At 52.0% G+C, this 14,221-nt stretch overlaps 1 protein-coding gene across 5 annotated transcripts in view; it reads left to right on the top strand.

Annotated features, from left to right (window-relative positions):
* Window positions 1-1,733: 1,733 nt before the first annotated feature.
* The window catches only part of LOC115338510 (T-cell activation Rho GTPase-activating protein-like), a 40,139-nt gene continuing 27,651 nt past the window's right edge, over window positions 1,734-14,221 (top strand). Inside the window, exons 1-4 of one of the 5 annotated variants that reach the window (XR_005931949.1) lie at window positions 1,734-1,744; window positions 4,538-4,650; window positions 4,833-4,944; window positions 5,275-5,382. The gene's annotated coding sequence lies outside the window, so the exon portion shown is untranslated. The other 4 variants (XR_005931948.1, XR_005931950.1, XR_005931952.1 and 1 more) reach the window with 4 other exon arrangements.

The following is a 14,221-nucleotide window of genomic DNA, read 5'->3' as shown; positions in this document are numbered from 1 at the left end:
AAGACCCACGCAAAACATATTCCTAACCTCAAAACTGAGACGCAATCTTGTGTGATCTGTTCAAACTATCAACATAAGTTCTGCCGACTGCATAACCTCCAGCTCTCCCAGTTCACAGAACAAATGGCTCTGGTCACACAAGCTCCAGGCTGCTCTCACTCCCAACCTCTGCCATGCCAGTCTTCAGAGTACAAAGAGCACAGTCCCTTTGCCTCCCTGGCCATACACACATACATAGGCCTCTGGCACACCCAGCCACCAACATCGTGTGATAGACCCATAATTGCCTGCTAAGAGCCTGAAAATGGCTATCAGAAAAGTTGTGAATCAGGAGACGATGGGAGAGGAACTATATAGGTATATAAAACTTCTCCACTGGGAGATGATGAAGTTACCTTAACTTCTGGCTTCTGGAATATGACTTTTTTTTTTTTTTTTTAACCTGGAAATGTCCGGGCTGATTTTCAACATTTAGTTGAGATTTCGTATTTCTGGTAGCTCTAACAGATTGCCCATTACAGCAAACCCACTTGCATCTTTCTCCTGAGGGTAACGATCCATCTGGAAACCTTGGTCCAGGTTGCATATTTCTGTGCAGTGAATCTAAGACAGATGGATGGAAATAATAAACCACGAGAACAGGGATTTTTAGAACAGGATGCTGCCCATGGGGGCTACCGTGACTTCCAGCGCACTTCCGTTAGTAAATACATCATATGCACAATAGCATAGTGACCAGACACAGGGAAGTGGTACCAGATGTGGTAGCAAAACATTCTCCTGACTGGCATGCCCTTGCTCAGCAGCAATCTTCTGTCTTTGAGCTTCTTCACCCACTCCTCCACTGCTCATCGTGCTCCCCTGAACTTGAGTGGAAGTACAGCCACCACTGGATGAGCCCAAAGCACGTTTGTCTCTCTCTCACACCGCACCCCTTACCCTTTTTTAGTTATACTTCCCTTGTACAAAGACCCAGGTACATTCCTGCATAGCTGAGAGGCCATGCTCCCCATCTAGAAGCAGGGATGCAGAACAAAAATCAAGCATTTGTGCCATTTCCTATATTGCTCCATAAGCAATTGCTGTCATAGGATGCCCAGATACCCCAGTCCCACTAGGGCAGACTGGAATACGAAGGAAAATTGAGAGAAAATCTGCAGAAGATTCTTACTTCGGTACTTTCCCTGAGACGCCACTTTTCTTTTCTCTCCACTCTCTACTCTTTCTGAGCCTGGAAAAGTTATCTCTTCCCAGCAGAAGAATGGGACACATCTGGCCCTGGCCTTGATTATCTAATCCAAGAGGCACGTCCCCCATCACAAGGCTCTAAAAAATAAGCTGAAAACCCTGCACTTCTGGCCACCACCTGACACAGGCCACTGGACTGCACATGCTTTAGTCTGGCTCAGTTCAGCAGCTCTTGCGGTTTTTAAATACCGGCTTGTCACTCGGAGATAGCCCTTATATATAGTCACCAATTACGATGTGGTTATACGTCAAGTCCTATCACTCCAAAATCAGCCCCCTTGTGCAGGTGGACACTAAAAGTGTAACAGCCCTGACTTCAAGTCCTTTGCGAGTCAGCAGAAACAATCTGTTTTCCTCAGGGACACCAGGTCAAGTCCTGAGGAAGAAGCATACACTTTACTGAACCAAGCTCCCAACTTCAGGCCTTGACTTCAAACACTGAACATCAAGTAACAGAATACAGACAGCTGCCTGTACGCCCCTGTCACACCGCCAAGTCACTATCTATTCCATAGCTCTAGATAATAGGATGACGTCTAAATGAAAGGACAAATTCCAAGTGACTCACAGTAGATGTATTTAATTAATGGTTCAAACCTGCATCAGGGAAGGCTCAGACTTGACATGAGGAAACATTTCTTTACCGAGAGGGTGGTCAAACCCGGGAACAGGCTTCCTGGAGAGGCGGTTGATGCCCCATGCCTGTCAGTGTCGAAGAGTCATTTAGTCGGACAATGCCCTTAATATCATGCTTGAACTTTTGGCCAGCCCTGAAGTGGTCAGGCAGTTAGACTAGATGATCGTTGTAGGTCCCTTCCAGCTGAACTATGCTATGCTATGCTGTTCTTCTTTCTACCTCCTCCTTTCCCTACCAGTGCATGCTGAGGAAATCTCTGATGACATTTCTTCCCAGCCCTGCACTAGCAGAAGGCATCCAGTGGGTAACCATGTCCCAGACTAGGCACTGGCTCTGTCACATTGTGGGAAGGAGGCATGTGCCTTCTGGTGGGGGCGAGAGCTCTGGATCGTCTTGAGATAATTGGACCATCCGCACAAACTGGCAAAAAGCAAGTGTGAAATGTGGTTTTTGTGTGTCTTCTGTGTTCATCCAGTTCAGCTGGGTTTCCACAGGATGGCAAAACCCCACGTTTCTGACACTAGTGAGGCTCAAAGATCAAGCCCTCAGTCTGAAGCAGAACATGCTCCTCAATGAAAAGGGTTGCAAATCTTTTGGAGGTGGATACCTGTTCATTACCCCTGGATTTTATTTTTGCTCCTTGGGCTCATTTTTAGAAACACCCAACCTGTTTCCTGTGGAAAAACATGCTCAAACACACAAGCCTGAGAACAACAGTACTCCATCAGAGAGAAGGTCCCTCTGGCCCAAAACTGTCTCCAAGGTGGCCAACCATCACTCTCTAAAGGAGAGCATATGAGCTATGCAAGTCTGCTTCTGTCAGGGTCCTGGGGGTGCTCATAGGCCTCAATGGCTGGGATCAGCCTCCCCTGGGACCCCCACCCTCACCGTCTCCTGACAAGGGCCCAGGGGACATGTCTCAGCTCAGCCTGGGGCCTTCAGTCCCTGCCTGAGCCATGTTGCAGGTGTGCCTGTCCCTGCCCTTGTCTCCTGGATGGGCCTGGGACCTGCACTGCAGAGAGCTGCTCTCCTGGAGGGAGCCCTCAGACCTAGGTCAGAGCTTGTCATGCACAACTCTGGGCACAATATAGCATAACTATTCTGGTCTAGTCTAGTCTAGTCTATTTCAATTCCCTGCGCTCACCCTGAGTCAAATAACAAGACCGTTACTTGCCTGAAATGCCAGGGGGGTTTCAGCTCCAAAAACACTTCGAAGGACACATGACACAAAGGTTACAAGTGGAAACAGGATTTTTTTAAAATATTATTTTATGGGTTTTTTCTGAGTCTGTTTCAGAGCCGATGCTCACAAGCCTTAACACAGTGTGCCTGTGTAGCCAGGAGCAGGCTGATGCATTCTTCAGTTGAGCTTGAGAAAACATCCTTTGCAGCCTGGCAAAGGCAAGTCACAGAGCTACAGAGAGTAGCAGGAGGAATACAGGCCAAGCAGTCCCTGTTTCCTGAAGAGCGAGAACGTGAAGAATGAGGATCAGGACCGACCACACACCAGAGAAGACAATGATGACAAACATAAAGACGAAGAGGTGTGTGGTATTCTCAAAAGTATGACACGTAGCGATGACAAGCATACCGTTTGCCTTCCAGAACTTGCTCCGCCGCTGTGCTTCTTGGCCAATGATGCATGAAAGGCGCTGTCGTGCCGGCCCTGTGCTTGATTTGCATGCAGGGAGAGCTGAAAAGTGGCAGCTCCTGATGGGGCAGCAAGCCTGGAGCCCTTCCGAGAGCACAGGCTGTTTTGCCCAAGCCAGAACCCCTGGGGAAATGGAGCTAAGGGAAGAGCAGAGCTCGCTCCCGCTCCAGACTTGCACTTGGGCAAGAGAGCCCGAGAGAGCCAGGGCACGAGCGGTGCCTTGGAGGTGCAAGAGCAGCAGGCAGGGAGCTAGGCGAAAGGGCCCAGAGGAGCCCTGCCAAGGGGCTGTGCTCAGTGCTACAGAGGACAAGAAGCAACCCCCGCGAGCATCCCTTGGAGCCCGGCCTGGGAGTGAGAAAGCTTCCTCCCCCCGGATGCGGGGCACGAGGGCCACCTTCGTGGAGCACGAGCAGCGGGCACCTAGCCACAACGGCCCAAAGGAGCCCTGGCGAGGGGCCGTGCTCAGTGCTGCAGAGGAAGGCAAAAAACCCCCGGGGACACTTGCTAGCCCACCGTGGGGGAAAAAAAGCCTTCCTCCCCCCAGCTGCAGGGCACGAGAGGCCATCTTCGTGGTGCACGAGCAGCAGGCAGTAACCTAGCCAAAACGGACCGGAGGAGCCCTGACAAGTGGTCGTGCTCAGTGCTGCAGAGGAAGGCAAAAAACCCCCGGGGCCCGGTGCCAGTCTGCGCCGGGGGAAAATTCCTTCCTGACCCCACGGCTGGCGATCGGCTATTCCCTGAGCACGTGAGCAAGAGCTGCCTCCTCATCCCGCAGGCTGGTCGCGCCTCCCAGGGGATGCCCAGCCCCAGATTTCGTCAAGGCCGCTACCCAAGATGATTTTGCTCCTTTGGAGGAAGCTCTCCTCTTCAGGATCCACCCGAGACTCCTCCCAGGCATCTCCCAGAGTCTTTCGGCCTCTGCTTTACGTACCTAACATCTCAGGTAGCAGCCCCAGACTCCTCCAAGGAAGCTACCCAAGATGATCTTTTCTCTTTTGCAGGAAGCTCTCTCCTCCGGGATCGACCCAAGACTCCTCCCAGGCGTCTCCCAGAGCATTTTGACCTCGGCGTTCAGGGACCGGAGATCCCAGCTACCTGCCCCAGACTCCTCCAAGTAAGTAGCTCGAGACATTTTTTTCTCCTTTAGAGAAATCTCTCAGCTCCGACAGCCACCTGAGACTCCTCCCAGGCATCTCCCAGAGTCTTCTGTCCTCTGCTTTACCTACCTAAGGTCTCAGGTAGCAGCCCCAGACTCCTCCAAGGAAGGTACCCAAGATGATCTTTTCTCTTTTGCAGGAAGCTCTGTCCTCCGGGATCGACCCAAGACTCCTCCCAGGCGTCTCCCAGAGCATTTTGACCTCGGCGTTCAGGACCGGAGATCCCAGCTACCTGCCCCAGACTCCTCCAAGTAAGTAGCTCGAGACATTTTTTTTCTCCTTTAGAGAAATCTCTCAGCTCCGACAGCCACCTGAGACTCCTCCCAGGCGTCTCCCAGAGTCTTCTGTCCTCTGCTTTACCTACCTAAGGTCTCAGGTAGCAGCCCCAGACTCCTCCAAGGAAGCTACCTTTGAGGTTTCTTTCTTTTCTGGAGGAACGTCTGCCCTCCGGGATCCCCCTGTGACTGCTTCCAGGCGTCTCCCAGAGTCTTTTGGCCTTTTCTTATAGGGACCCGAGATCCCAGGTCGCAACCCCAGACTTCTCTAATAAGGCTACCCCAGATGATTTTTCTCCTTTGGAGGAAGCTCTTTCCTCCGGGATCCACCCGAGACTCCTCCCAGGCATCTCCCAGAATCTTTTGGCCTCTGCTCTACGGCCCTAAGATCCTAAGCAAGGATACCTATGAAAAGGCCAAAAGGCTCTGGGAGATGCCTGGGAGGAGTCACAGGTGGATCCCAAAGGGGAGAGCTTCCTCCAAAAAAGAAAAAAAACCTCAAGGGTAGCTTCGTTTTAGGAGTCTGGGGCTGCTACCTGAGATCTTGCACGAGCAGCAGGCAGTAACCTAGCCAAAACGGACCGGAGGAGCCCTGACAAGCGGTCCTGCTCAGTGCTGCAGAGGAAGGCAAAAAACCCCCGGGGCCCGGTGCCAATCTGCGCCGGGGGAAAATTCCTTCCTGACCCCAGGGCTGGCGATCGGCTATTCCCTGAGCCCGTGAGCAAGACCTGCCTCCCGGTCCCACAGGCTGGTCACGCCTCCCAGAAGATGCCTGAGCCGTGTTCTCCCTGAACCTGGAGCCATCTCGGGGCTTCCGAGAGTGGCCAAATGCCCCCGGCCTGATCGACCTTGGGGGCAAGAATCCTTCCCGCGCCTTCGGGCCACCAGCGGGTGCTCCAAAGCACTGGGACCCCTGGCAACATCTCTGCATCCCACTTCTTACGGCTGCTGCCACTGGTTCCGCAGGGGATGAGGACGGTGAGCTCTGCAGTGCTCCTCAAGAAGGCATTCCCTTGGTCTTGCCACAGCTCTCCATCCAAAAAAGCCCGATGGCCTCGGGCACCTCCAGGGCTTGGTGGTTCTTCTCGTCTCCAGCAGCCTGGTCCAGCCTCCGGTCTTCCTCCCTCAGCCCCCGGCAAGTAGTTCCACCAGCTCCTCGCGGACTTGGTCTCGGATGTGTCTGGGCCGCCTGCCAGGCAGACTGGCGGTGGGACAGGGGAGGCTGCCCCTTCTCTACTGCCCCGGGGCATTGTGACTGCTGCGTTGCCGGGTGGTGGCACTGCGACACGGGGGTGAGGGGGCCCCCGTGCGCAGCCCTGCCCGCCGCCCCTCGGCCCAGCATCCTTCGGAGGAAGGCCTTTGGGGCGCCGGCCCCGGGGGCTGTGTTGCGTTACCGAGTCAAGAAGTTTGGCAGAAAATACCCCCCCTTGCGTTCCAGCTTATCCTTAGATGTCAGAGGGGCTGGGGGCGGCTAGGTTTAATTTCTGAGTGATGGCCAATTCGACGCTCTAAGGGCGGTCGCGTTCAATATGCTGAACTGTCACGATGACGGATGCCCTTAATAGCCTACTGCACTCTCGGCTTAGCCGCGTTCAACGCACGAGAATGACCAGACTTAGGGAGTTTGGTTGCGCTAACGAACTCTCACGACTAGATGAATGAGCAGCGCAGCTTATTAAAGCCACAGGACAGGTTCTTTTGGATTGCCCGTGATAAACAGACTGTCTGCAAAGCACGTGCAGGTGGCAATACAGTCGCCTACAAGCGCGTTAAATGATGAAAGAAAAGAGCTCTAAAGAATTCTAAGTTTCCCGGGGAAGCACTCGGTACAGCCGAGTGTTCGAATCTCACGCAATAGGCATCCCTATGGCGGGGGGGAGAGAGGCTCAGCCCGTCGACTGATCCCAGAAGTCAGCGATGTCCTCCCGACTTGTCTGTGATGGTGTCTTCCCTGACATTTCTCCTCTCTCAAGCCCTTTTATATTTTCTGAGTTTTTAGGTGGAGCTTGAGTGACTGTAGTCATACGTACCTTTCCTTTGATTGGTATAAAGTTCTCTCGCTTTGCTTTTAAAGGTATACGCTAGAGCAAATTCAGAGCGCGTGCTCGGTGCAGGGGTGGTCGCACCTTGGAGGTGGGTAACTGTGGGGATGGAGGTGTGTTTTGGTATTATAATGAGCAAAGTTCACCCAAAGGACCTGCTGTTCCCTGTGAGTACCCCAGAAGTGGGCACGTGTGATACAAAGCAGAAGTAGGGCGTTAGCTCGACAGAACCCCCATTATTTTACCTCCTTGCTTCGGTGGATTCAACGCGGGGACCAACTGCTCTCGTTCCTATCGTTCCGGTTCCCTATCCCTGCGATCACAGAGCCTGGCCGCGGGGCCTCGGCTCCGCTCCGCCCTCCGTGTTACTTTCCAGAGTCAGCACACCGAGCTCGCCTGGTGTTGCTGACAGCTAAAGTTGCAGGTCATGTTGCTTAGGGAGCTACCGTGGAACCGATTCTTTAGGTGTCCACTGCGTTCCACCCTGGAGGTTCAGCTTCCCTTGAGGGGTGGCGGGGGGCGCGTGTCATACCGACGAGTCACCTCCAGCAATCGTTCCACAGGCTGTCGCTGTGCCCAGGAGGCGCGGGGGTCTCTCCCTGCCCTTGGTGGCCATGCCCTGGGCCCAGCTGGTGGGCGTCCCTGACGCCTGCTCTGCCACTCGGCTCGCAAGGAGAAGCCTGGTGCTGTTCCTCTTCTCTCGGGCCGTGGCAGAAACCAAGCGTGCGGCGCAGAGACCGCCCCTATTAGCCGTCCCCTCTCTGCGCCAGAGCTAAAGCCTGTGCGGCCCCGCAGCCAGGAGGAGCGGGGACTTGATGTGGCTGGACACAGCCCCTTTTCGTGGGGCGTAAGGGGGGTGATTTCGGCAGCCGCAGCCTGGAGGCAAGCCAAAGTGTAACCAGAGCCGTAGGTTGGGATGGTCGGTGCCAAGAGCCCGCCACGGCAGTAAGTCAGGCTTTGAGAAAGAAGTGCGCGGAGGTGACAGCGGTGTGGTGGAAGGAAAGGTTGGTCGCGTTCAGACCTGGACCATTTGGATCCGTGACCAAAGCCCAGCCAGGCAAACGGCAGCTCTTCCAAACTGTCAAAATAGCCCACTGCTGCTGTCGCCGTCACAGCCCCTTGTCCCCCTGAAAGCAAGCTGCGCAGCCTTTCTGTTAAACACACCCGTTGGCCGTGTTTATAGGGGATACAAAACGCGCTTCAGCCATGGGTAAAACTTCCACAGCTCATCTGTGACTCGAGCTTTTCTGAGAGTTCTTTGCCTACCTCAGTTTGTGGGAAGATGTTCAGATCTTATCTGAAACCCTGGCAAGCCTCCTTTTCCTTCAGGATTTAGTATTTTGAGTACTGACAGATTGAGAGAGGTGCTCTTCTTGCCATTTTGTACCTTGGTGCCAAAATTGACCTGTACCTTCAGGCTATGTAAATAAGGGCATTTATGGCACAGACATTCCTTTGGTTGTGGTGGTGCCAGAGGTGAAAGGCAGGGGTTTGGTTCCCTCCGCAGGGATGCAGAGAGCATGCATGGTTTCCTCACCATTCCTTACCAGCGCACCAAGGGACATTGGCTACTACACTGTCAGGGGAGGTTTGGACTTGACCTGAGGAGACATTTCTTTCCCAAGAGGGTGGTCACAGCCTGAAACAGGCTTCCTGGAGAGGTGGTGGATGCCCCATGCCTGTCAGTGTTGAAGAGGCATTTGGACAATGCCCTTAATACCATGCTTGAACTTTTGGTCAGCCCTGAAATGGTCGGGCAGGAGGACTAGTAGGGACTTGTAGGTCCCTTCCAGCTGAACTATGCTATTCTCATTCAGAATGTGAACAGAGAAAAAGAAATAGTTTTTCCCACTTTGGTGGAATTTGACAGAAAGTAAATTAAAGGTGCCTTGTCCAGAGTTGCACAGCAGTTTAGCAATTGCATTTCAAAACGGTGTTTTGGCAGTTGAAGAAATTACAGTGCCAATAGACATGTTTAGGAAAAAAAAGGAGTAGTTTTGCGGAGGATGTGTGAAGGGCTCTACAAAAACATCTTTAAAGAGTCTACGGATGTTTCGCATGGAAAGCACTGATTTTGTTTGAAAGCTAAGGCTCTTTCAGCTTGGGCATCTTCTAGTTTTACAGCAAAAACTTAGTATTTCTCAGAGGAAACAGGGACTTGTACAAATTGAATTGAATCCTCAGCTTCCTATTTAAAAATGTCTTTAAGGGAAATGCAGAATCAGGCCGCAACTGTGCAATGGCATTAGTCCCGAAGTTAATCCCAATGGCATTAGTTCCTAAATTAATCCCAGATGCATACCAGTTCACAAGGAAGCCATCTACTTGGTTGTCTGATTAGGAAATCTCACCTGGCATGTAAGGCTCACATTGAATCCCATCCTACCATCACCTTTCACACACTTGTTTTACCCATGCTTTTATGCTTCATAAAATGAGCTTCCATAAGTGTTTAGCAACTCCCAGTCAGCACCAATTCTTTTGATAAAAATAACCCGCTACGATTGTCTGAGCAATCATAGTTAAATTATACCACCACTTCCACACAGTTCTGTGACAATATTCGTCTACTGGTTCTGATACAACAGAGCTTCTTTATCTAATAGTTAATGTTAACACACTTCGATAAGTAAGAAACACATAGATTGATATACTTTTCCAGGGGAAAATATTTTAAAGACTGCACATTAGTATAAATAAAAAGGCAAAACCCCTCAAAGTCTGGAGGAAGGTGCAAAAGTGCTTCTTTACAAGAGGTTTTTCGTCCACTCTTACTTAAGTCAGCTGAAGGGAAGATCTGAATAAAGCCACGGTGCCTTCTCCCACCCTACTCTGACCATTCTCAGAGATCCAGTGCTTAGCGCTGTTCCCAAACAGTTTCCACAGAGACTGGATGAACTGTCAGATGCTACCATTATTTATAAACTTAAGCTCCTAGTCTCTCCTGCCATTTCCACATCCACTTCTTCCCTTTCTGATAAGGCATGAATCATCATCAGAAATCACTCGCCAGTCCATTAACAAACTAAACATTGCACAGACTTATAGAAGTACATGGCTGACTATCGTTAAAATCTGCCTCGATATTAGAGGGATCAGCACTGTAAAAATACCTGCAGTTAGCAAATATTCATGTTGCATTTATGAGCATTTTCATTCCAGTACACACATTATGAAACTGTTATCGTGGTAGGAAGGCTAGGTAGGTATTCCAGCAATGAAGACTGCTTTGCTGCTATATTAATACCCATATTATAATCATAATTATATTATAGTGCAATAATCCTGCGCTCTACAGAGTCTCAGACTGGTTCATTGGAGGGGGGGGGGGGAAGTGTATGGCTTTAAAAGGCTTGCAGTATTGGGCCAAAAAAGGCACAGATGTTGCAGCAAATACTTGAAACAACATAAACTCACCACACTTGTCTGAGCCTATCGAAAAAAGTATTCACCGTGGCCAGACCAAGGGTTCTGTGCTGTGCCTGGCTAATTCAACAGCAGGGCACCCTGCTTGGGAGAACCACTAATCCTCAAATGTAGCATTAAAGAAGATGAGACCAAGGCTACAGAGACTTTTGTTAAACTGAGCATAAGAAAAGAATCATACCTTCCTGAGCCTCAAAAGAATTTCTACAAAATCTTAGATATTTCTGCGATGACTTCAGGAGATAATCTTACAGCAAGTGACTCCGAACAGAACTTTCAGATGCTTTTAGGAATAAGGAAGGACTCTAGGTGCAGTCTCGAGAAAGCATATGCCTGAGAAACAGAGGAAAACCAGAGTGAGGAGATGGGGAAGTCGAGAACGTTATTCGCAGTAGCTGCTCTCATTCGACCAGATCAAGACTGGCACAGTGTTAGCAGAGGTACGGAATAGATGTGAAAGCCTCAGACATTTCTGACCAGCAGGTAACACTGTGGGATGTAAATGGTAAGATCGCATGCATTTTTTTTCGCAACACAGTAAAAAGTGACGTTAAAAATATCAAATCCACCAGACCAAAAAGATTTCCATCCTACTCAAGTTATGAGAGGAAAAAATCCTCTCAGGAGATTGAAAGAGATGTCCTCCATAAACACGCACATCTGTGGTTCCCAAGCCCATCGTTCAAAACCTCTGTCATCAGTTTATTTTCTCCCATGGGTCTTCTCCAATTCAGTAGCTGTCACTCCAGTGAGAACCACAACACAAAGCTGACATTTATTGAAGATGGGCAGGGCCCCGCGAACTCTACTGTGGCACTGCAGACAAATCTAAACATCATCTTTACTCACAAATTTCCATTCAGTTCAGTGAAAGCAGAATTGCCTCTGAGGTGTGGGAATAATAAAGAGAAAATTCTCCTTTCGGTTGCACCTGAGAACAGGCTTGCAGAGGTGCCTGTGGGAAGCCTGCTGGAAACAAAGGGGCCGTGTGGGAGTCAGGGAAAGCAGAATATGCTTTCCACCACCTAGAAAAGGAGCATCTTTTCTACCGCACAAGTCACACCCACCTTTAGCACTGCTGTTTCTCAATTGCAGTCCCACTAATTTGCAATTTTCTGCACATCACTGACCCAGTTCTGTTCAGAGGGAAGACTGGTATCACTGCTGAGAGCTCAGGTCAGGGCTTGAGCCCATTTTTCTGTATGCCATCGTATGGAGAAAAAAAACCAAAACCACCCTCAACAAGAAGAGAGAGAACCTGTTCAGTTTCATCACTCCACTGCCACCCCATGAGGTTTTCTTTGCTTGTTTGAACATACAATCAAGAATATATTCCAGGTGTAGCCAGATTCAAAAGTACCTCCCTGCAATACCACAAACTCACGACGATCCCCCGCTGAAAAGTACACCCACAGCTCAACAGGCACCAGGGGTGTTCTGATCCGGGTTGTCAGCTCATTAAGGGAAGGGATGGCATCACATTGTGGGCATCCAGACCTTACCTCCTCTCAAGTTCAAGAAGAGTCACAGGTGGGCATTTCATGCCCTGACTCCTACATTCCCGAGACAGATGTCAAAATGTGGATCTCCTGGACTTCACGGTTGGTAACAGCCTAGCAGATGCCAGGAAGGGCCACCAGAGACATCGCAGAAACATGCGCAAGTCCTGCGTGAAATAATTTGTGTAGCCCTTTGAATACTGCTTCATAACGCCCCTTCTCCAAATCAAAGCCGGTTTTCACGGTGGCTGTCCCGGCACATGTCTCCGCCAAGAACTAAAGACAAATGGTGTGGGGTTTTGCATTCTGGGACATAGTTTTTAAAACACTATTCCTGGATTTTGTTACACGCGCTCGTCTGGCCAGCCGCTGTGGTAATTAGGAAAGAAATCGCTGCTTTTCGTACCGGCAGACAACACTTAGCACTTTCGCAACAATTCACGGGGCTTTTGTGCCAGGAAGAAATGAAAAGGACACGAGTCAACTGGCAAAACCCCCCACTTCCTCGCTTGGTGAAACCTCCCCAGCAGCAACCTGCTGCTCTCCGACCGACAGCTGCTCCCGCCCAGGGCTCAGCCCCCTCTCTCCGTGGCTTCTGGGACGCCTTTTACCCCTCTTCTTCACCCCTGCTGTGGCCCGGCAATCCCTGAAGCAATCCCAAACGTTTCACTCACAACAGAGGAAAAACAAGCCAAGGAGAACTGCCACCAAAAAACCCCCCAAACCCAGGGGAATGAAACGCTGTCGCTGACCAGAGTGACAAACGGAGGAGAACCGTGCTCCTTCTGGAAGAAAGCCTGCGGACAACTCTCCCCAATTTCCAGGCGCCTTGCCCTGGCACGCCGGGACCAGGTGCCCCCCAGGGGACAGCGCTGCCTCTGGCTCCTGCCCAGGCCGGGGGGGGCCACTCGGCGCCTTCCGCCGCGCAGCCGTGAGGCGGCCATTTCCCCTACCTCTGCAGATGGAGGACGGCGAGGCTTGCGAGGTCCCCGCCGGCTGTCTGAGGGGGGCTCGGGCCCCCCGGCACCCTCGGGCGGCGGGCGAGAGCCGGGGGGGTGCCGGCGCTCCCCGGCGGTCGCTCGCACGGGGCGGGAAGGCGCGAAGAACCTGCCTCTGAGGAGCGCCGGCCGGCGGGAGCGGCCCTTAGCGCGGGAAGGGCAGCGCGCCCTGTCAGCAGCGGGGCTGCTGCCCGCTCTGCTCGCCCGCCGCCTCGGGCTGCAGCCCCGACGGCCGCCCCAAGCTGGCTGGCGGCCGTGCAAGCCTGCCCAGCAGCCCGAGGTCGCCAGAGAATTAGGAGCGTGCTGGCAGAGAGCAGGCGAGGGCTGCGCTCTGCGGCAGAGAGTAGGAGCTGAGACTTTGCCGGAAGAAATAGGAGGGCCCCGTGGTGCTGACCGCCCAGGAGCGCTCCGGGATGTCGCGGGGAGGCTGCCACGCTGGTTCGAACACAGACTGCTGTCCCCTGCTCCTTTTCCATGCGGGCACCAGGACATGGTAAAGCAAAACGCGGGCAAGGTCAAGCAGGACTTGAGAGTCTTGGGGGCAGGAGTGAAAGGGACAGGTGCCCGAGTGATCTTCTCTTCTGTCCTGCCAGTCAGAGGTAGGGGTGCGTAAGCGAAAAAGCCGGTCGAAGAAACTTTCTGAGGCTCGATTTTGGAGTTTTAGAAAGCAGGTGTTCTTTACTGCAGCGCTGGATGCACGGGGGGTTAGTTCCTCCTAGCGTGCTTACCGTTGCCTACAGCAAGGCAAGCTTATCTTGTTCTAATCATATACTTATTTATGTTATCATTGACAGTGTCTGCCCTTTGGGCACGTGCAGTGTGGCTCATCTCTTTTTCCTAGTTAGCTGGCCTCGGCAGGTTTTAATGGCTGGATGCACCGATGTCTGTCCCAACGGCAGGTGGGGGACAGGGCTCTGCCCTTCCTGAGACCCCCAGCCCCTGGAGTGGCAGCTGGAAGATGGGTAGGTCAAAGGACCCTGATGGGAGCCCTGCAGGGCCTCATCCATTGGACCAACAGGCACCTTCCCTTGTCACACAGAGCATCTCATGGGCTGGAAAAGGGATGCTCTGGAGAGTTTCTGGCAAATCTCTGGAGAAGAGCTTCTTCCCGCCCCTCTCCCAGGGGCTTTCTCGGCTCTGGTGCCCTTCCCAAGGACAGCCCCACAGGTGGGTGCAGCCAGCGTGGCAGGAAAGAACAGGCAGCAGCCACAGCGGTCAGCACTGCGGGAAAGCCAAGGATAAAGCCTTATCACCCAAGTGTGATAAAGCCTTTAATAACCGAGTGTGC

The sequence above is a fragment of the Aquila chrysaetos genome, unplaced genomic scaffold (assembly GCF_900496995.4).
Source record: "Aquila chrysaetos chrysaetos unplaced genomic scaffold, bAquChr1.4, whole genome shotgun sequence".
Lineage (NCBI taxonomy): Eukaryota > Metazoa > Chordata > Aves > Accipitriformes > Accipitridae > Aquila > Aquila chrysaetos.
The sequence above is the reverse complement of the archived record's forward strand: the minus strand, read 5'-3'. Positions and strand labels throughout refer to the sequence as shown.